This window comes from Acipenser ruthenus, chromosome 4 (genome assembly GCF_902713425.1).
Source record: "Acipenser ruthenus chromosome 4, fAciRut3.2 maternal haplotype, whole genome shotgun sequence".
NCBI lineage: Eukaryota > Metazoa > Chordata > Actinopteri > Acipenseriformes > Acipenseridae > Acipenser > Acipenser ruthenus.
Window position 1 is genome coordinate 12,131,016 of NC_081192.1, and position 22,122 is coordinate 12,153,137.

Here is a 22,122-nt window from a genome sequence, read left to right on the forward strand (position 1 = left end):
CACGGATAAATTGTGTTTGTATCTTGTGTGTGTTTGTACTGGACTATTGTTTACTATTGTTTATGGGACTGCAACCCATAATTATTCCCTGCACAATACATATCACTGTGTATTGCAAGTCCTCCTATTATTTACTGTTGGATCATCAGACCATTTGGATTACAAATAAAACAGAAACCATTTCACCCGTACTTTGTTGTCTGTCTTTTCTTGTTGGATTACTGCACCTGCACTTCACCTGCTCAACTGATTACCACTTTGCCACACAGCCACAACAAACATCCCTTTTGTGTTTGAAAGTAACACTGGATCTTGCAAAGAGGCTGCTGAGTAAAGCCTTGATCACCCAAACTGGAAGCTCCATCATTGGGCACATTTTTTTTTTGTTCAATGATATATGATAATGTCCACTTTTCTCTACTTAATAATTCATTTAGAGTTGCTGTCCCAATCATTTTTCATACTGTCACCTCTCATCAGGAGCTTGTTTGTTTGTGCACCCAAGTGCAATTCGAACTCATCTAAATGTCAAAACAGGAAACCACATATTACAAGCTCACTTCCTCACCTTCCCATTTTACATATGCACATACAGAAATACACTCAAGAGAATTGCACCTCTTTGTCACAACATCCAGAAATTACTTACAAGGTTTCCATAATGCCCAGTTACAAATAATGTTTAACATATAATTAAATAATGTCTGATTCATAGATTAGAAGAATAACTGATCAAAAAGATTTTTCTTTGGGCAAAACTGATTTGTCTACAGTATATGATTTTTTTTTTTTTTTTAAATACCGCATTGATCTTATAAATGACTTTTCCCCCATGGTATCTTAAATTGCTTCTTGATGTTGTATTAACCATTTAGGTGTTTTGTTTATGAATCACAACATAATTGAGTGCGTGCTCTAGTGAGATGCTCTATTATGAGAATGCAGGAAAACATCTCCACCTCCAAAGCATTGGTAAAGTCAACATGGTAAATCACAGGTTTTTAATCTTTATTTAGAAAATTGACATTATTTGAGACTTGACTCACATTATTATAATTAAAATCTGTAGACTTCAAAGGGAAACAAATAATTTAAAAAGTGCCGAATCCTGCCTAAATACCAGATAAAGCGACAGGAAAGTACTTGAGTATACTGTACATGATATGCTGTTCGTATTTTATTTCAACCCAGCTGCCAAAGATAAAGATTTGCCAGTAGGAAGAAAATGCTTAGCACTTCACAACTTCTTCAGAGTTGTAACTGAACTGATCGCAATCTTAGATTACCAAGATATCGTGAATAACTGCTTCCTGTTAATAGTCCTCAGTAGAGTGAGCCGTTTTGAAATTGCATCTCATAATATGCAGTCTAGAAACTGGGTGAGGCACCATATATACATATATATTGTGATGGGGCAGAAGCCCTGCACCTGGAAATAATGTGCTTTTGTTGCTGGCAGCCATCTTGGCTCAGCTGTGGAGTAACACAACTGAGCAACTGGGTAATTAGAAAAGTGTGGAATGTGGCTAGGTGGTGATTGAATTATTGATTAATGTCTGGCCACATCCTACATAAAGAACAATGAAATGTTTGTTGGGGGGAGCAGATGGCATGAGAGATAGTTCAGCCTGACGAGAGAGAGAGAAAGAGAGAGAGAGAGAGAGAGAGAGAGAGAGAGAGAGAGAGAGAGAGAGAGAGAAGCATGTTAGCTCTCTGGTTATACACCACGATAGCCGAAGTTGGGGGGTTTCATTTGAAGTATTTAGAAGTGTTTTGTTTAAAACCTTTTGCTTGGTTCCTGTATTTGTTTTGGTTTTGAGAAATAAAAGTGTGCAAGAAACGCTGAACTACAGTTCTGAGTCTGGGTTTACTATTCGTACCACTGACCAGTCTAGGCCACATGCCATTTTAACACAGTATATATATATATATATATATATATTGTTGGAAAACATGGAACAAGTATTGAATAGCAGTTTGCTACGCATGAGGAATGACGGCTGTATTCATGTTATTTTTCTGAAAAGTGATTTAACATTGGATAGAAAAAACTGTTAGTTCCAAAAATGCAAGCACTGCTGTGATAGATGAAAGCTGCAATATGGTAGAGAAGTTAAGATTCATTTGTGTCAAAGCAAATGGCTGGCCAGCAGAACACAGCTGTACAAACAAGTCCTTTGATCTCCAGCCCTGACATGAAATTTGGGGAATCCACTGGGTTATAAAACTAGTTAACAGGTTTTTGCTTAGAAAATACAGCTGGTTTATGACGGGGTCATAAAGCTAGTTTTCAAAGGGGACCGAAGAGACCAGGCTCTAAGACTTCAGAGAGATCCAAAAAGAGATAATGCCACTGGGATCAAAGTGTCTTAGGAAAATCGGAGAGATAGGAACAAGGAAGATGACAAAAACCAGATGTATGGACCTTTGTGACACCAGGGTCTGAAGAAAGCACTGAGTTCAGAGATCTTCACACTAGAACACACACACACACACACACACACACACACACACATAATGATAATGAGTTGTACCTTTTCTATTGGTTAAGTGTCAGAGAAAGAGGAGGGGAGAGACACCTATGCAGAAGGGTATTTAATGTCATGCAACAATTGTAAGAAGGAGTATTCTGTGTCCTGTACCTGGGACCAGACTCCCTGCATATTTCAATAAACATAACAACTGACTGAAGAAAAGGACTCTGTGCAGTTTCTTGAATCTACTTACTCACCATCCTCTTTTTTAAGTTACATCATATATATATATATATATATATATATATATATGTTTTTGTCCTGTTTCCTACACAGATACAGGGAGCCTTAATTTCACAAGGTCAGTGAGTAGTTTCAGGGAGTATGTTATAATGAAAATTCTAACCCGATTGATATTAACCGGAGTGTGATAATAACCAATGTGATATTATCAGGACCTTTTTCCCCATAGATTCCCCTCATATTCTGGCCAGGTCATTTCAAACTGGTCATAAATAGTGCAGAGTGACAAGAACATGAGTGATATTAGCAGGACTGACTGTGATAGAGGACAGTTTCAAGGTGATCCTGTTGTAAGTGACAGAAATCCAAATTGGCCTTGGCCCGATAATATCAGAGGGTATGTCCTTAATACAAGAAGGCACTGATGTTGCAATCAGTAATACAATCTGAGGAGCAGAGAGACAAGACATTATGGGGCTGACTGCAGATGCAGATGGACACAGCTTTTGGCCATGCAAGGAAGGGAGCAGGCACAAAAGAAAAACTTGTCATTCTTTATATTAACTAGAGCATGCACTGTAATTATCGGTAATTGTTTTTGTTACGCAGTATTAACTGTCAGGATTAGGTAATCTAATGGTTAATGAGTAAATAACTTCAAATGACTTTTTCAACATTTTTACTGATTTTGTTTACGTCTTTCAATATATTTAGTTCCAATGTGCTCTGATGACACAGGCTCTTACTATGAAGACATTGGTTGATCAGCTAGTCTGACTTATGCCTATGACTAGCAACTAGAACGGATGGCCAGCTTTTGAACCATCTGTCAATAAGCAGTAAATTGCACATGTTCTTTAATAATATATTTTTGTTTTCCTACAGTAGTTTCCATACTTTAAAGTCGTGGCATTCTATTTTATACACAAATTCTCAGGTTTGTGATGTTGTTTGCTGGGCTCCTCAGTAGCAATATATCTACTATTTGTGCATAACTCCTGTTAAGAGATCGGTCAAGTCACTGAAAATAAGGTTGAGTATTTACCTTATCAAAGACCAATACTTCTATATTATTAATATATGTTAATGTTTCCCCAGTATCAGCCAATCACAACCATTGTTACATCTCTTCTGGATATTTTTGTTTTAAAGTGGGGAGTGAAATGAGTTTAGCTTTCCAAAAGCAGATTATGACCCAAGAGAACCAGGAGATAAAACAATTGTGGTGAGGGCATTTGCTATAATATGTATAACATGTGAGGTAGCATGCTTGTAGTGAAAAAATTCAATGAGGGTTCACTAAAGGTTTAAATTGAACAATATCACTGCTACAGTAAAACGAGGAAGGCCTAATCATAAAACCAAAATGTTTTTATTGATGATTGCTTATTATTAAACTTTATAAAAAATAGTATTTTCTCTTGGAGGCCAGTCTGTCTGAAAGGACATACAGCTTTAAAGGTTGAACTTCAACAATCAATGTTTCTTCACACAACGCATAGCTAACTCTGTAGGCAGCTTATGTGCCTCAAGAATGCATCTCCATGTCGTTTGGCTGCTTATTACCATTTGGTGCCATGACTCCTACCTACAGTACAGCCCACAGATAGTAAGAATCAAGACAGCTGTTTTAATAGCTGACCATGTCTCATGAGTGAATACAAATGCTGTTATTGTACTAGGCACAACAACAAATTCTGTTATTGTATTTGATATACAATACATGTGAGATAGATGGGAACGGTTATTTGCAGTGATGAATAACAGCATAATTAATAGCATCTTTTTGAATGGTTCATTCTATGGCTGACGAAGCTCCATTTTAAAAGTACAAAGTGGAAACAATTAAATACTGTCTGAATGTAACAGTACATGAATGGATGTCTATTTTCAAACATATATTTACAATTCTAAAACAGTTTTTAACATAACTTAGATATATATTTTCTTCATTTGACTTGCAAGCATCACAGTCTGCAGCAATCATGTACCCTCACGCCATGTTGTCTATGATGACCTAAATGACTTATTTTAATTTTCTTGCAGGCAACAATGTAAGGCTTTGAGCTTTTTTCTTTTGGGGGGGGGAGTTGAAATTGGCACACCATCATTGCTCCCCCTGCATTTAAACTGTAATACAACTCTGATCGATGCAGCTCAGAGACTGTTGGTGGCAGCTTGGATTCCCTACCCTTAGAATCTGTTTATAAATCATAACCTGACAGTTTCTGTTTCTGTTGGAAGTATCAGATGTGTTACATTCTTAGAGGGGTCTTAGCATTTTGCAGACATATGCCTTTGAGCTGGTCAGAGAGGTTGTTGCTAAGGGCAGCACTTCTAAGTGGTAGAATGTTCTATATACTGTACAGTTTGTCAGGCCACATCTTCAAAACACTGCTTCCAGATCCAAATTGGGAGGAAACAAGTCAAGTCAAGTTACATTCAAAAGCCTACAACATCGAAAACATTAAATACCTTCTGTTTATTCCTCGGTGCAACATACAACATGAATAAAAAACTTGTATGAACAGTACAATACAGAATGTAGTTCTGTGTAATAATGTGACATTTTTCTTTTCAAAATTAGTTGAATTTATCTATATTATTTACAATTATTTAATCTTTAATTTATAGCAATCTCTTTTTTGCAACTAATTCCTACAGTAGGCTATTAAAATATACTATGTCATTTTAATAAAACTACACATTACTAGGTCTAGTTAATTCATTTGATAATGCAAAACAATTAAATTGAATACAATTAGAAGAACTGGTTTAATGAGTAGAAAACAGTTCCTAAGTAACTGTGTGTTATACAAAGTCGTTTATCTTTCTAGGCTGTGAATCTCATTAGAATAGCAGTTATTTCTGCTATAAAGCATCAGCAAATCCAGCTCTGCCCTACTTTTATACTGTCTAGTGTTTATATATAGTGTTTAAGGGGATTTAATTTTGGCAAAAGCTCTTAAATATTTATATGCATGAGAAAATGTGACACGTACAATGTCCTGTAAGCAGACTTTATTAAAATGTGTACTTTATGATTGGTTTAAAAACTCCCTACACACATATCTTTTAACACCAGAAGCCCTAAAAATGTCAGTGTGATTGTGGCAGTGTACACCCGCCCCTGTGTGTATTTTATGTTTATATGTTGCTTGTGGTGTAGTAATATTGGTGTATATATATTGGTGCATGGGATATAATGTGGGGTTATGTAGCACAAGGGTTATAAAATGTATATTTGTATTTAAACACAAGGATGGCACAATCACTTCACATGCAGATTAAAAGGGGTATTTGTATGGAAGCATGGGAAGCGTACAAAGTAGTTCACGTGCAGATGTACAGAGATTCCAATTGAATGATTGATTAGCAATGCAATCTCGGTACAGGTGCATAAAAGGGTTAATGTTTCACTCACTGGAGGCTGGTTGTTCAGGGAGAAAGAAAGGGAAGAGGAGAAAATAAATAAGTATTGTGCTGGAGGGCCACCACGATACTTGTCTATGTAGTGTTCGTCCCGTTTGTTAGTGTCTGTTCGTTTTGTTTGTCTGTTTTGGCTACTGTGCCGTTTTTATTTTACAAAGTGTTTTTGTTTTGTTCAACCTTTTGATTTATAATAAACCAGCACAACAGCGCAATTTAATCCACTTACCACTCTGTTTTGGTTTCAATTCCTGGTCTGACATCACCCCTGCAGCCATCCTAGTCACAGTGATTCTTTCATGCATTCTCTTATTCATACTATATGACATATTACATTCCATTCTCTGGGAATATGCATCACCAACGGGCAGTGGCACTGGAACAATTTTTAAAGTGGGTGTGCTGAAAGTCATTGAACAAAACTGTAACCCCTGCATATGATGGAAGCCATGCAAAGCCAGAAAATATTATATGCAGAGTATGTTCGTGACGTGGTCTTCCAATATAAATGCTATATTCATTTGTTTTTTTTTTTAACTTAATGGTCTCCAATTATTTTTATTGTTTTCTCCCCAATTTATTAATGTCCAATCCACACAGCTTTCATATGAATCTTAATTTGTGTTAGTTCTGCATTTTGTGTTTTAAACTTAGTTTATCACCTGCTTTTTAAATAAACATGACAGAAAAATGTAAATCCCTTAGTTATATATATATATATTGTAAACCACTGCAAGCAATGAGCATCTGTTTTCAAAACTTATTTACGAACTTCCATGACCAATCCTCATCTGAGTGATCTGCTTGTAATGGCAACTGAAAAATCATTGGTAAAAAAAAGAAAAGATTGTAAAAATGAAGCCTAGGCGACATGCACTGCTTCACTCGGTTTATTGATGCAATGCCGGAGGTTTGTTTTTTTAAAAGTTTGTTGCAGAGTTTTATTATCATGGAGAGGGGGCCCCTAAATGCATTTTTACCCCCCCTCCCCCCACCCCCCAGCCTTTTGTGAAGTGACACTCCTTTTTCAGCATGAAACATGACACACTGTCAAAATGAAAACATTACAAAGATAGTATCGGGTATGACCTCCCTGAGCATTAACACAATCCTGGCAATCTTCATTACTCAATCTTTCGCTGTTCTTGAATTAATTAAATTCATGTCTTTTCGAATGGCTGTTTATACAGATTCTTAATCAACTCATTTTGGCAATTTTAACTCAACTCAAATACCAAACACTGAGCACCTGGTGTTTTTATAAAATCACAAGACTTGAGCTCAGTATTTTGTTATCCCAAGGAATAATACTACTCAAACAAACCTGTCTGCTCACTATTTAAAATGTTAATAACACTATGTATGTGCCCAATGAGCTACTGATGTTATACTTATACTGTTGTGTTTTAATTGTGCATCAGTATATATACAGTCACCTCCAAAATTATTGGCACCCTTGATAAAGACGATATAAAATAAATAATACCAGTACTGAGCTATATTGTAATTTTCCAACATGTGGAATATATTTGACTTTATTAATGATTCAATGGAATCAACCAAAATTACACATTTCTCAAATTATAAATTTCTTTCCAAAAAAAATGAAGTGTCACAATTATTGGCACCCTTGTTTTCAGTACTTTGTGCACCCTCCCCTTGCATGTATAACGGCACAGAGTCTTTTTCCATAATGTTTAATAAGATTGGAGAACACATTGTGAGGGATCTTAGACCATTCCTCCATACAGAATCTTTCCAGATCTTTGATATCCTTCGGTCTGTGCTTATGGACTGCCCTCTTCAATTGAAACCACAGGTTTTCAATGGGGTTCAAGTCAGAAGACTGAGATGGCCATTGCAAAATGTTGATTTTGTGGTCAATTAACCATTTCTTTGTGGATTTTGATGTGTGCTTGGGGTCATTGTCTTGCTGGAAGATCCACTTGCAGCCAAGTTTAAGCCTCCTGGCAGAGGCAACCAGGTTTCTGACTAAAATGTCCTGGTACTGGGTAGAGTTCATGATGCTGTTGACCTTAACAAGGGCCCCAGGACCAGTGGAAGCAAAGCAGCCCCGTAACATCAAAGATCCACCACCATATTTTACAGTAGGTATGAGGTTCTTTTCTGCACACGCATCCTTCTTTCGACACCAAACCCACCGCTGGTGTGTGTGGCCAGAGAGCTCCCGGTTCCAATGAAAGTGCCAATGCCGTTTAGCAAACTCCAGGCACTTACATTTGTTGGTTGCTCTCAATAAAGGCTTTTTTTCTGGCAAACCTTTCAAATAGCCTATTGTCATGGAGGTGGCATCTAATTGTAGATTTGGAGACTTGGTGACCCCAAGATGCAACCAAGTTCTGCAATTCTCCAACTGTGGCCCTTGGATTTCCCTTTGCCTCCCGAACCATCTACCTCACTGTGCGTGGGGACAAGATACACTTGCGTCCTCTACCAGGCAAGTTTACCACTGTTTCAGTGGTTTTGAACTTCTTAGTTATTGCCCTAATAGTGGTAAGTGGTATATTTAGTTTTTTAGCTATTGTTTTGTACCCATTGCCTGATTTATGAAGGTCAACAACCATTTGTCTCTTTTCATTTATGAGTTCTTTGCCTTTCCCCATGGTGATGGATGACAAATGGATTTCATTTGCATGTTACCTCATTTTTATACCCCAGTGAAACGGAAGCCATGGAAGGCCACAATACAGTTCCTTAAGACTGAGATGAACGTAAAGAAGTAGAATGTTAATGCAGATTTAATTTTGTTTGATTTTATTTATAAGAATCTTTAGGGGTGCCAATAATTCTGACATCTATCTTTTTGAGAACATTTTTTATTACTTGTTAATAAAAAACTTTTTTCTCTGAGCAATTGTATTACAATAAAAGAATATGGTTTTCCCATATATTTGAGCATAAAATATAGCTCATTACCTGTGTTGTGTATTTAATACAGCCTTTTTTGCTGATCTTTATCAAGGGTGCCAATAATTTTGGAGGTGACGATATATATATATATATATATATATATATATATATATATATATATATATATATATATATATATATATATATATATATATATATATATATATAGTATATTAGATTCCTTCAGTTTAATGAAATGCACTTGCACCAACAATGTGTTTTCTTAATTGGATGTATACACCTTGCTGTTGTTAATCTTATTCTCAAATGAGTGTTCAGGAAAATGACAGCCGTCTCAATAGCTGCACCGCTGATTCAAACTAACAACTCTAGATGCAGCAATGAGCAACATTTGCAGCCAATGAAAACTGTTTTCTGACTGGTTTAAAGATGCCTTGAGTAATCCTGTTACTAGGCCAAAACTATGGCATATATGCCTAAAACAATCAAAGACATTTATGAAGAAAAAAAAAAGAAATAGACTTTCATTAGGCAAAGCCAGCACTAACCCCTGAGCACTTCCTTCACTGCACATCACCAACACGCACCACGATTTCCCCGGATTAAAAGGAGCACTGTTTCGTGCACTGTGGACGTGGGTTGGATTACTATGTATTTTGTTTTTGGGTTTCGGAAACCCCGATACCATCGCTGGTTGAGGGGAGGATCTTTATTTTTGTATTTAATAAACACAGATGTTTTTGGAAGAATTACTGTCTGGACCATCAGTTTGTACACACCACTCACACTTGATCACTGTTGGTGTTCAGAAGAGGGATACAAAGATAGACCCGGCTACATTGTTGGCGATGTTGGAGGCACAGGAGCAGAGACATCAGGAGAGAATTGCCATGATGGAGCGAATGCACACCATGTTCCTGGAAGCCGAGGAGGGAACCGGTGACCAAACCAACAGTGCTCCTACCAAAGACAAGGGTAGTGAAGATGTCACTGGAGGATGACCCCAAGACCTATCTGGTGGCGTTCGAGAGGCAGGCAACTGCAGCCCAGTGGTCTTGCAACCTACCAAGCATTGATACATGCGGTCACGTTAGACTACGACCGAGTGAAACTGGCTCAGACATCACAGAGGAGACACACCATCGCCGGTTCCAGGACTAAAAGCGACCCAGCGTGGTGGCACAACAACTAGTGGATCACGTGACCCGATGGCTCAGCACCGGCACCTACAACTGATTGCCATTGAACAGTTCATGCAGGTGCTGGGGCCAGACACCCAGAATTGGGTTAGCCGACACCGTCACATGACGTTGGAGGCAGCAGTCTGATTGGCTGAAGAGTATGAGGACTCGTAGCCTGTACCTCCACTGGCACCTCCGATGGCCGCAATGCCCATTTCCCCCTCCAACCGACCGAAGACGACAGGCCCGAGGACGGGACATCCTCAGCACTACACACCCACCCCCATGGACCGACACCTCCTCAACACCAAACGGGCAGCCTCCCTCCGCAACAATGGAGGCCAAGGTCGACCCCCAGCTGGGTTAGATCAGGGGCTCCCTCCCTGTTGCCAAGCCGGCAGCGGGATATACAAGCTCCATGGGCGTCCTTTACCCCAAACCTGTTACCGGTGCCCTGAGGCCAGCCACCTCGCTAGCAAATGCCCAGTGGCCATGAAGTGTGGTGTGGCCTCTCATTACTTATCACCAGCACCAGGTAAGTCTATTGGGAGGGGCCTTGCATTGTTGATATACAGGTTGGTAATATGAGCACCCACGCATTAGTGGACTCGGGATGCCGGGCAAACCTTAATTGAGGAAGCTCTCTTGGTGGGGGTGCCCTGGTGGTCACAGGGTTCCGTGGTCATCTCCTGTATCCATGGGGATAATAGGGCACATCCCATAACTAAAACAGAGCGACAGTTCATACAGTGACAGCAGGAGAGCGACATCATGGCAAAGTACTTGTGGAAAAGTACAGACCACTTTTGAAGCAGTAAGGAGAAAATCAGTCTTTAACTGCTTAAATCAGAAAATACAGAAATGGGGAAATTACCGCAGCTTAAATTCTAACAGCTGCATGTCTTTTTCTGATAACAAACTGAAACTCAGAGCAGCTGATTCAAATCTGGCGCCGTTCTGAGACAAGGGGGTGGGGCGGAGCTAATAACACAAACAGGCACAAACAAAAGCAAGACAGTTCATACAGCGACAGTGGGAGAGCGACATTGTAGGGAAATACTCGTGTAAAAGTACGGAGCAGTTTTGAAGCAGTTTGAAAGCAGGTTGACAGCTGCAGAAACTAAACTTACACTAAAAAAATGGCCTTCAAGCCAGTAATCTGTGACACCTGCATGATGTGGGAAATCCAACAAAACCCAGCAGAACTTATCCAAGTGTGTGTAAAGTGCTGCAAGATCCAGGACTTGCTTAAACGAAATGACAGAGCAACAGGAACTTGAAGAGCTGACACAAACAGCTGGATTCAAGTAGGCAGAGCCAGGGAAAAAAATGAAACTTAGTCAAACTCAACCACCAGAAATCAAAACATCTTCCACTTCAAAATTTAGATGATCAAATCCAACATCAAGAGAACGAAAGGAACAACATCCAGGACCCTATAAACAGTGCTGGCCAGGCAGCAAAAAGAAGGGAGGTCATGATTGTCAGGGACTCCATATTGAGAAACACAGCAAGTTCAGTGCGCAGTCTGAACCCCCTTACAACAACAGTGTGCTGCCTTCCAGGAGCCTTTGTCAAGCACATAACTGAGAACATGGACAAGCTCCTAGAACGAACAGGAGACGACCCAGTAGTAGTCATCCACATCAGTACAAACAACATTGGAAGAGACAGATCAAGATCCCTGCAAAACAAATTCAGAGAGCTAGGAAGGAAATTAAAAGTGTAATAAAATCCAAAAATAATAAGATCCAAAATGGAAAAATACCTATATGGTAACAGTATCCTGGGAGACAGTCAGCATGGTTTTAGGAACAGGAGATCGTGTCTAACTAACCTGCTTGATTTTTTTGCATACGACATGGTTTATTTACATTTCCAGAAAGCTCTTGACAAAGTCTTGCATAAACGATTAATTCTCAAACTGAACGCGGTACGGATTTAATGAAATGCATGCACATGGATTAAGGAGTGGTTAACATGTAGAAAACAGAAAGTACTGATTAGAGGAGAAGCCTCAAAATGGAGCGAAGTAACCAATGGAGTACTACAGATCAGTATTAGGTCCTCTGCTTTTCCTAATCTACATTAATGACTTAGATTCTGGTACAGTAAGAAAACGTGTTAAATTTGCAGACGACACAAAAATAGAAGGAGTGGCAAACACAGTTGCAGCAAAAAAGGTCATTCAAAATGATCTAGACAGCATTCAGAACTGGGCAGACACATGGGCAAATTACATTTAATAGAGAAAAGGAAGGTACTGCACGCAGACAATACAAATATGCATTATAAATACCATATGGGAGATAGTGAAATTGAAGAAGAAATCTATGAAAAAAACCTAGGAGTTTATGTTGACTCAGAAATGTCTTTATCAAGGCAATGTGGGGAAGCTATAAAAAAAGGCCAACAAAATGCTTGGATACATAGTGAAAAGTGTTGAATTAAAATCAAGGGAAGTAATGTTAAAACTTTACAATGCATTAGTAAGACCTCATCTAGAATATTGTGTTCAGTTCTGGTCACCTCGCTACAAAAAGGATATTGATGCTCTACAAAGAGTGCAAAGAAGAGCAACCAGAATTATCCCAGGTTTAAAAGTTGTGTGCAGACAGGCTAAAATAATTGAATCTATTCAGTCTTGAACAAAGAAGACTACGCAGTAATCTGACTCAAGCTTTCAAAATTCTAAAAGGTATTGACAATGTTGAGCCAGGGGACTTTTTCGACCTGAAAATACAAACAAGGACCAGAGGTCACAAATGGAGATTAGATAAAGGGGCATTTAGAATAGAAAATAGGAGGCACTTTTTTACACAGGGAATTGTTGGAGTCTGGAACAAACTCCTCAGTAATGTTGTTGAAGCTGACACCCTGGGATCCTTCAAGAAGCTGCTTGATGAGATTCTGGGAACAATAAGCTACTAATGACCAAAGGAGCAAGATGGGCCAAATGGCCTCCTCTCTTTTGTAAACTTTCTTATGTTCCAGAATTGACAGTTGGTCGTCAGACAGAACATGTAATTGTGGCTGTCGCAAAAAGGTTACTGTATCCTGTGATTCTGGGTTGAGACTGGCCCCATTTTAATAAAGTCATTAGTAAAACGGTAAAGCCAGTCTCCGGTAAGACAACTTCCCACTGTAAGATGATTTGTTCCATTCCCGGTTCCACCCAAAGAGAGAGCGAAGGATGGAAAAATGGGACACAAGATTGGGGTTTGTGGGTTTGTTGGGGGAATCTTCAAGGTCTACCAAATGCAAGGGAAGAACATTGGGACCCATTGTGACCTGTGGGGGCAGGTTACTGCGGCCCCTAATGCTGGGACCGAGATGTGGATTTGGTGTGGGAACCAAAAAATGGCCCCACGCTGGCTCACATTTGGAGGCAGGTTCGGTCTATCGAGGGGATGGAGGTTGAAGGCAATCGACTGCTTACATATCCTCATCACATTATTGTCAGGCATTTACTATATAGAGTATCCCAGGCCACGAGCACAAGTCAGATTATAACAATTACTTGTTCCGCAGTCTTTTCAATGTGAGATCATGTGGTTGTCTCACGATGTCCCGTGTTTGGGACATTTAGCTAGCGACAAGACTCGAGAACAAATATTGGCTCGATTTTATTGGATGGGAGTATTTACTGAGGTGACACAATATGTAGCGGAATGCCCGAAATGTCAGCAATGTCAGGTCCTACTGCCCCTGATTCAGATTCCCTTTGAATGCATTGCTATGGACATAGTGGGCCCATTGAGCCAGTCTTACTCTGGATATACGCATTTTAGTAGTGGTGGACTACGTGACCAGATATCCAGAGGCAGTACCATTGAGATCCACTAGTGCTGCTGCAACTGCACAAGAGTTAGTACAGATCATAGCGAGAATAGGGATTCCCAAAGAAACCCTGACTGATCACACAATGAACTTCATGTCACAATGTTTAAAGGAACTGTATAAATTATTGCAAATTCGGTCCATTCAGACATCCATTGATCACCCGTAGACAGATGGTTTGGTGGAATGTTTTAATCAGACCTTGAAACAGATGCTGAAGCGGTTTGTCAACCAACAGCAGAAACATTGGGCTAAACTCCTCCCCTACCTAATGTTTGCAGTGAGAGAGGTGCCTCATAGCCTGACCGGGTTCTCTCCTTTCAAGCTGCTTTACAGGAGGCAGCACCAAGGTATCCTTGATCTTGGGAAAGAAGGGTAGGAGGAGCAAAAACATTTCTAAAAACATAGTCAAGTATGTAATAATGTTGAGAGACCGCCTGGAATTGGTTGATCGTTTGGCCCAAGAAAATTTAAAACTAGCTCAGCATTGCCAGGAGCAGCAGTACAATAAACAAGCACTGATTCTGACTTTTCAGCCAGGAGATAAGGTACTGTTGATATATCCTACTTCGGAATCTAAGCTGTATGCTAAGTGGCAGGGGCCATATGAGGAGATAAGGGGAAATGGTAATCTAAACCATGAAATTAGACAACACGATCGCCAGAATAAGACCAAAATGTACCATATTAACTTGCTAAAACACTGGAAGGAAAGGGAGGCCCTATTTATAGCTCATGACAGTTTAGAAGAGGATTTTGGTCCCACTGTTAACCCACCAGCTACAGCTAACATTCCAATGGGGGAACAGTTATTTCCAGATCAGAAATGCAAGCTCTACGAGTTAGTGAAAAAGTCTGATGATGTTTTTACTGACTTACGCGGTAGAACTAACGTTATTCAGCATGCTATTATTATTCCAGCAGGTGTCAAGGTTCAGGAGAGACCATACCAGATCACGGAAAGCCGCAGGGGTCCCATTCTCAAGGAGGTGGCGGATATGCTCGGGCTTGGAGTCACTGAACCTTCCCGGACAGAGTGGTGCTGTCCGATTGTGATGGTGCCTAAGAAGGATGGCTCCACTCAGTTCTGTGTGGACTTTAGAAAGGCGCAGTTAATCTCGACTTTGGATCTGACGAAGGGATACTGGCAGGTTCCACTCACTTGCAAGAGAAAACTGCTTCCTCTACCCCATATGGCCTGTTCCATTTCCGGACCATGCCCTTCAGGTTGCATGGAGCCCCTGCCACCTTTAATAGACTGATGGACCAGGTCCTATCTCCCCATCATCATAGACTGATGGACCAGGTCCTATCTCCCCATCATCATAGACTGATGGACCAGGTCCTATCTCCCCATCATCATAGACTGATGGACAAGATCCTATCTCCCCATCATCATAGACTGATGGACCAGGTCCTATCTCCCCATCATCATAGACTGATGGACCAGGTCCTATCTCCCCATCATCATAGACTGATGGACCAGGTCCTATCTCCCCATCATCATAGACTGATGGACCAGATCCTATCTCCCCATCATCATAGACTGATGGACCAGGTCCTATCTCCCCATCATCATAGACTGATAGACCAGGTCATATCTCCCCATCATCATAGACTGATGGACCAGGTCCTATCTCCCCATCATCACAGACTGATGGACCAGGTCCTATCTCCCCATCATCATAGACTGATGGACCAGGTCCTATCTCCCCATCATCACAGACTGATGGACCAGGTCCTATCTCCCCATCATCAGTATGCTGCCACATACATTGATTTAAATTTTTTAGGGGTCACAGCTCAAGAAAAAGTGTCTGTATTTAAAGCCGCATTACTTCCTTCTCTGAAATATATGACAAAATATGCACCTTTTCACAACTAAATCATTTGGGGCATTACAATCTTACTAGAGTATGTCCATAAAATCTTGCTATAAATTCAATCGCACACATGGAACACCAGGGGAAATTAGTTGCAAAATGTTCTTGACTTGCTTTATGGGAAGTACACTGAAGAAAAAAAAACCTTGGCAAAATATGTCAAAATAGCAACAAATAGTGACCCAAGGACTTGAAGGAGATACAAATCCTTTGAAAAACGTGAAACGTTGCTAGAAAATATACAGGAACAGCTGTCAGTTTTAATTTGTTTAGAAGAGCCTTTCTTATTTGTTCAGGAACTTTCAAGCAAATTGTTATATTGCTCCGGGCATGACATTTTCCAAGAACAGAAGACAAAATCCCCAATGCCAACACTGGTGTCATGGTGCATGGTACATATTGTATATATTGCTGCTATGCCAGACTAATATCAAATTTATATAAGCCTTGTTAATATCAACACATGTTAAGACACATACTGTATATAATAAACTATTTTCCAATACAGAATTACAATGATCTTGATAATATTGCTAATTTGCTTGTCTCAATTGTATTCTTCATATTTGCAAGTCTGTGAAATTAAAAGAGAACTTATAACTAGGGCTTCTGATTTTCAGTTTTAAATCGGTGGATAGCCAATAAACACGGCAAACCACCAGAAAAACCGTGGAAATTGTTAATCAATTCACGTTGACTTCACCCCTTTCCCATTAAAAAATAAAACCTACTACGAATACAAAAATACATTTCCCAGCACAGCTGGGCAATGTCCCGCCTTCCTGCCTTGTATCGATCATTGATTTGTTCTGAATACATTAAACCCGCCCCCACGACTGAGTGACAGCACATTCCTACATTTCCATTGGAGACTCCTCTTGAGAGATTTAAAACGAGATTACAATTCAGAATAGAGGGTTGTTATTAGGGATGTCACAATATTAACTTTTTCATTATCACGATATTAGTCCAGAAATGATCGCGATATAGTGAGTATCTCGATATTACAAGTCCAATTTTGAAGTAATTGCAAAGTTTTCCCCCATTTTTTTCTGAAAGGAAAAAGCATCATCAATATTATGAGACTATCAAGAAACACATTTGCTGCAGGTTGGAGTAATTAAATGATTCTTTTGAGTTGAAAAACTAGTAAGAAACAATCTTAAAATTGTGTTATTCTTTTCAGAAAAATTAGGGCAAACTTGGGTCCCTTCATGTTCTTAAAAAATGCCGTTCTAATGATATCAGGCATACACAAACAAGAAAAAGAATCACCAATTTGAGTCTGTTTAATTGTTTAAAAAATATACCCACAATTTTATTTTTATGCTACTAAAATACCCAAACTAATGTCTTATTCAGCTATTCACACTCAAGCATCATTCTTACAGTAGCTAGATAGGGCTTAATAGCCTTGAAACATTCACATTTTCACTAACAATGTGGACACTTAAAGAGGCATATTTCAAGCAACATTCAAGCCTTAAATATATCCAAAAAAAAGTTTTTTTCTAATTAAAACAAAGTTTACAAAAAACAGCGCAATACTGTGAGCAATGAATACTTAAAATAAAGAAAGAAATAGTGCCCTGAGTTATGCTCCTATTTTCTTAAAGAGCAGTCAAAATCAGAATGCTCGGTAAGTCTATTTTAGGTTTCTGTAAAAAAGAAAACAAGCATATTCAGATGTTTCGTGCTTAGGAGTGAAAGAAACGGTGTTAGAATGTGCCCACTAGTGCTAAAAATGCACTCTGAGGGTACACTGGTAGCTGTAATGCTCAAATATTTGCTGGCCAAATTCGCTAGGCATGGAAAATGAGAAGCATTAAGTTTCCACCAAGTTAGAGGATCTTCATCCACGGAAAGACATACAGCAGATCTGTAGTGGTAGAGTTCTTCCTTTACACACAAGTCACTGGGGATTGTAGAAGGATTAGCTTGCTTGTTCTGAGTTATGTACTTGAGTAATCCAGGCAGACCTTTGGTTTTATCAGGTACACTGGATTGCTGCGACATCCTTGCCTGAGAGGGAGCAGATTCAACGCATAGCCTGGTAGCATTGAAAGATGTGGAGGGCTCTTGGTGGCCATCTTGTTCTGTGCCTGGGTTACAATTTGTAAGAGCAACTGCTTCTTGTTGTATTAGCAAACGGGTAGCATCAACATCTGAAACAAATCTTTCTTTGAATCTTGGATCCAGGAAGCTAGCAATATCTAAGATGTTGCTGATGTTCTCACTTTCATATCTAGAAGAGAGATCAGTTGAAATCATGTGCTTAATCTGAGCTACAAGGAAGCTCATTCTGAATATGTTGCAGAACCGCTCGTAGTGTAGATACACTGATGTGATTCTCACTTACCAGTGAGTCAGTAAATGGATTTAGACTGCCAAGCACTTGGGCCACATCTTCAATGATTGCTACATTACCATCCTCGGGCACAAGATGCCAGGTATTTCTATCAGCCACAAGGACTGCGCAAACAGCCTGCTGCTGCTCCAGAAGTCTTGATAGCATTGCATATGTTGACCCCCAGTGGGTGATGACATAATTTATAAGAGAGTGTTGGGGATAACCTAGTTCACTCTGCTTTTTTTTTTTTTTTTTTTTTTAATTTAGTCGTTGCCAATTAGTTTTTATTATTTTCTCCCCAATTTGAAATGCCCAATTATTTTTTAGTCTCAGCTCACCACTACCACCCCTGCGCTGACTCGGGAGGGGCGAAGATGAACACACACTGTCCTCCGAAGCGTGTGCCGTCAGCCGCCCGCTTCTTTACACACTGCGAACTCACCGTGCAGCCGCCTCAGAGCTACAGCGTCGGAGGACAACGCAGCTCTGGGCAGCTTACAGGCAAGCCCGCAGGCGCCCGGCCAGACTACAGGGGTCGCTGCTGCGCGGTGAGCCGAAGACAACCTGGCCGACCTGGGTAAGTAAAATCAATGACAATAGACAAAAACATAAGGCTAAGGCAGTACTATATACAATTTTGGCTAGATGGCGGCATGATCGTGAAAACCACACATGACTGGAGACATGCATATCTCTATTAATACATACACACACACACAACATACATACATACATACATACATACATACAAGGTATTCTGTTGGTTTGTATATGTCCGGTTGGACAACTTTTAAAAACAAGCCCTGACAACCCCATAAGCATTGTACTTTTTAACTATGAAATATTTACACAATACTTAAAAAATGTTGCTACAACCACGATTAATTTAATATTAATAGTGTTTTAATTAAATTATACCTAATCACGTTTTTATTTACAATTGGCTGCTGACTTTGAGACTTGCGAGTGGGTATGACACACTGCCCCGATGAGAGGGAATCGCATTGCAAACATGTTTAAACTGCGAGCCGATTGAAATCGATCTTCGTTGATTTCTTTCTTTTGCAGCACTTCTTTGACGTTGCTTTATCAGGTATGCTTTACCATGTGCATCGCGTTTCATTATCTACACTACGCAGGCGCATGCTTCCACAATGTTCAAATCACATCCAGCGAATATGCATTGATGAGTTTAGTAAACTGTTGGTGAGGAAAAGTTAAATATTAGCTGTTAAGTAAAAAAAAAAATGTATATTTGATTCAAATTTCAAACATTTAGTCATTTAGCTTTTTTTTTTTTTTTCGTTTTTACAGCTGCCGCTGTATTTTTTAAATTATTATTTTTCTAATCGTCCAAGCAGTGGTGAGCTTCGGATATTTAGTGAATTACATTATTTCACTTGAGTCAAGTGAATTAAGGGCTAATTGTACAGCTTTTTGAATGTATTTTTAGCTCCAGTTTAGACTATTCCACGGATATTATACTTGCTTAATGACACATTTTATCTGGATCTGTACAATGAAGCAGTGGTTTTACGGCAGTGTGAATTCATAATACTGTGTGAGTTATACAGTTCAACAGAGAATAACACATACTGTGTCTGGTGGAGTCGAGACGCTGCAGACTACTTAAATCATTATACTGATGTCAGCCAATGCCACAAAGTGAATTTAAAAAGAGGACTTTTTTAGTTTAATTTATTTAAACAGTTGTATTTTTTTCTAACAAATAATGTGTGTAAATTACATTAAAACAATTGTTTCTTTCCCTTATTACTAGTCAAGCCATCTAGCAGTGCAGTACGGGTGAATTCTGTGCTAAAGTCTGCCTTCCAGACTCTTATTTACAATACCGTGATCCCACGGTTATCGCGATAATGTTTTTTTACTACGGTATTAATACCGTGGTGAGTTAATACTGCGGTATACCATCATACCGTCATATAGTGACACTCCTAGTTGTCAGCAGGATTTAAAGATGTATTACAGTTAAAATACGGAGGATTTAAAACAGAATTGCAAATTGTGGCGAAATGTAAAAAAATGCCTACACACAAAAACCCCAGAAGAATGTGCTTACGTTGCGGAAGACAGCAAAGGAAAGAAGGTACAACTTAAGTGTGCAAGTACTGTCCAGTTACTACTATACATATTTTGACAGAAAACAAAATGCTCAAGCATTTTGGAAAGTAACTGAAAACACTAATTTTATACAGTATAGTACAAAAGACCCCCAAAAAACTTATAAAACTCAAAAATAACTAAAAATGAGCACCGAAAAATAAAATGATTAAACACCGAAAAACAGATGCCCTAATTATAAAGCAATTCTGTGGAAATGAATGCATTTCAATGATTTTAAATGAATTAAGTGCAACTCTAACTTAATGTGCTGTTTCAATCACACAAATATAAATCTAAAGATTGCTCACGTCATGTGTTTAGTATCTGCTATGGGCAACCCTAGAAAAATCTGGTATGCACACTATAATGAAGCAATAGAAAAGGTGCCTACAAATAACCTAGTCTTCGTGTTTTCCTGTTGAACTTTGAGTATATAAAGATGTTGTAGTCCCAGGAACTTCAAACCCCTGCAACTCCCCTTGTAAAAACTGAAACTCTTTAATATCTGAAGTGAGTCTTCATTGCTAACAGGCAATTTGATTGAAACAATCTGTTCTGTCATACAATATGTGAAGAACTGCCTATTACATTACACAGTGCACAGTTTTAAAGGAGAGATTAGGGAAGGTTACATTCTTTTGAAAAGAAGTATTCCAAATGCTCATTCAACCAGTTTAAAAAATGTTCATATATGTTGGCTCTGAACTGATTATTGGAAGCAGATAATTTATCATGAGTGAAAGAAATACAAAGGTATACAAAAAAAAAGATTTGCAGGTGGTATTGTGTCAGATGTAACACTGATTAACAGGATGCATTGTTCAGAGAATATGAAGATTGCAAACTATAGTTCTCTATGTTTCTCTGCATAATTAAAAAAAAAAGAGTAATAGCTAGGTTTTTCCATCTGTCTAAAAATCCACTAAAAACCTAATATTTCGACCAATATATCAATTTACAGAGGCATTTCCAGGCCGTTGTCTTTTATTCATTTTGGTAAAATGTAACCAGGACTTTGTTTTTAAACCCATAACGTATGTGGCACATTACGAGTCAATGAATACATCTAAAACTTAAATGAAACACTTTTCTATTGCTTGTTGTCCTACCTTATCTAGCTTTAATGACTTGCTTTTAAAGGGAACATGGTTATTGGGTGACAACTCAACCATGGTTTCTGTAAACTATAATGGAACATATAGAAAATGTTGTGTTTCTAACCATTGCCCAATTTTGGGATGGATAACCTTAGGTTAAAGAGAAATTAGCTTCAAAAATAGCATTTAAATATTTTTTTTTACATTTCCCTCACTATTTTATGATGTTTGCAATCACTCTCAGTGATCCTGGGTTCAGGGACCCATCTAACCCCCAAAGCGTGATACAGATGCCAGGGAGAGGAGAAAAGGAAAGACATATTGAAAGGCTTGTCTGAGTCTTTAAGCTGTGTTGGCTGACCATTAGCAAAAGGATTGCGGGCCTCCTACCTTGCTTCTCATAGCAGCAAGTCGTTAATTAGAAGCAGCCTTGAGTAATCAATATTTGGCTTAAAATAAGAATATTAAACAATTATTACAATTAAAATTAAAATTAAACAAATAATAAATTTAAGTCCAGGGTTTGTAACCAGAAGGTCACCGGTTCAAATCCCACCTCTGCCACTGACTGACTCACTGTGTGACCCTGAGCAAGTCACTTAACCTCCT

General features: G+C 39.0%; 1 protein-coding gene across 1 annotated transcript in view; it reads right to left on the minus strand.

Annotated features, from left to right (window-relative positions):
* The window catches only part of LOC117400318 (neurabin-1-like), a 77,688-nt gene that overhangs the window by 51,641 nt on the left and 3,925 nt on the right, over positions 1-22,122 (minus strand). The gene's annotated exons all lie outside the window — the stretch shown is intronic.